The sequence below is a fragment of the Alosa sapidissima genome, chromosome 15, assembly GCF_018492685.1.
Source record: "Alosa sapidissima isolate fAloSap1 chromosome 15, fAloSap1.pri, whole genome shotgun sequence".
NCBI lineage: Eukaryota > Metazoa > Chordata > Actinopteri > Clupeiformes > Clupeidae > Alosa > Alosa sapidissima.
The window spans coordinates 30,357,599-30,360,098 of NC_055971.1; the positions used below are offsets into that span (position 1 = coordinate 30,357,599).

Sequence of the window (2,500 nt, forward strand, 5' to 3'; positions counted from 1 at the left end):
GTGTGTACTGTATGTGTGTGTGTGTGTGTGTGTGCCTGTGCATATGTGTGTGTGTGTGTGTGTGTGTGTGTGTGTGTGTGTGTGTGTGTGTGTGTGTGTGTGTGTGTGTGTGTGCATGTGTTTGTTCTCCCTCCCACTGAGTTTGCATTGAGTGGATTCGAACTGAATGTCCCCAGGTTTCAATGAAAATGTGAAGGTGAAATTCCAACAGTCGACAGAGACCCCCCCCCCCCCCCCCCAACGGTGGGACGGCTCCACTGGTGAGCTGTGGCAACAGGTGGTAAACAAGACTGCTGATCATTTACATGTGAAGATTGGATCCCTCTTCATCTACAATCACAATCTACCTGACAGCTGACGACTCGCTGAGCTGACTGAGGGCACTATCGCTGAGACTGAACAGCAAATCACTTCTGACAGGAACACTTGTACCATTTTATGAACCAAATCTGATTGTGTTCAATAGCTTTTGGCTACATGACGTCCCTGTTTGCAAGTGAAACTACTGACCGGGCTCAGTGCTGGGCCCCCTCCTCTTTGCTATCTACACCACCTCCTTGGGACAGATTATCCGTTCGCACGGCTTCTCATACCACTGCTATGCAGACGACACACAGCTCTACCTGTCCTTTCCACCTGACGACCCCCTGGTTTCAGCACGGATCTCAGATTGCCTTTCAGACATAGCTACATGGATGAAGGCACACCACCTCCAGCTGAACCTCTCAAAGACTGAACTGCTGGTCATCCCAGCTAAACCTACCATACACCACGACATCAACATCAAATTTGACTCCCTGTCTGTTTCACCGACCAGGACTGCAAGAAATCTAGGAGTTGTTCTCGACAACCAACTAAACTTCTCAGATCATGTTGCCTCAGTCGCCCGGTCATGCCGTTTCGCACTCTACAACATACGGAAAATCAGGACTTACTTGACTCAAGATGCTACCCAACTTCTGGTTCAGGCAATAGTCATCTCACGACTCGACTACTGCAATGCCCTCCTGACAGGTCTCCCAGCCTGCGCAGTGAAACCACTTCAGATGATCCAGAACGCGGCGGCGCGCCTGGTCTACAACCAACCCAAAAGGGCACATGTTACCCCGCTGCTCATCCAGCTACACTGGCTACCTATGGCGGCCCGTATCAAATTCAAGTCTCTAACGCTTGCCTACAAAGTAGTCTCCGGTTCTGCTCCCACCTACTTGAATGCCCTCATACAGACTTACACTACCTCCAGACCGCTGCGCTCCTCTGACAAACGACGTCTAGCTCTACCACCGGTACGCTCAAGCCAATCCAAACTTTTCTCATCTGTTGTTCCTCGTTGGTGGAACACACTGCCAGTTCCTACAAGGGCAGGGACATCCTTTTCCACTTTCAAAAAACTCCTGAAGACCCAGCTCTTTAGAGAACATCTACTCTCATAGCAACACTTACAACAAGTCTTACTGATCCTAGCACTCACCAGCCGTTAAACTGACAAGTAACTGTTAAAATACAGCACTCACCGACGCACTTATTCTTACTGTACTCTAATGTGTTTTTTTTAAACTGTCCTAAAATTGTGAGAATTGTTCTAAAACTTACTGTTTACCATGTTGTTAGTCGCTTTGGTTAAAAAAGTGTCAGCCAAATGTAATGTAATGTAATGTAATGTAATGAAACTAACTTGTTTCTGTAGAGTTACTGGTAGAGAAAGTCATAATCTTCATCATCCCAAGATTATGGATTTTTTACAGGGCACCCACTAACTGACCAAGGTGTTTGTCCACACCTAGCTGGGGATTTTGTATGGCCTTTCATCCGTACAAAAAACTCTCATTCACTGTTCAAGTTCTCATTCACTGAAAATGATTGTGATGGCTTTACAGTGACTTAAGGAAGTCTCACATGTCAATACTTGTGTGACATCCTCAGCTGTGTGCACAATCATCTCTTATACTTCAGTACACGTTACCAGTGCTGAAAACATAAAAACATCTATTTGAAAATATCCACCACTTGATAATATTAGAAAAACTTCTCCAGTGACAACAAACATAAACGTTTCTCGTGAAGGACTAGATGTGGGTCCAATCCAGAAGTGTTACCCTTGCAGACGGAAGCTGACGCGGGAACACACACACACACTCACACACACACACACACACACACACACACACACACACACACACACACACACACACGGAGGCTGACACGGGAACACACACACACACACACACACACACACACACACACACACGGAGGCTGACACAGGAACACACACACACACACACACACACACACACACACACACACACACGCACACACACACACACACACTCACACACACTCACACACACTCACACACACACACGGAGGCTGACACGGGAACACACACACACACACACACTCACACACACACACACGGAGGCTGACACGGGAACACACACACACACACACACACACACACACACACACTCACACACACACACACACACGCACACACACACAC

General features: G+C 47.3%; 1 protein-coding gene across 3 annotated transcripts in view; it reads right to left on the minus strand.

Moving 5' to 3' along the window:
• Positions 1 to 2,500, minus strand: part of LOC121683876 (galactosylgalactosylxylosylprotein 3-beta-glucuronosyltransferase 1) — a 130,492-nt gene that overhangs the window by 71,456 nt on the left and 56,536 nt on the right. The window lies entirely within an intron of this gene.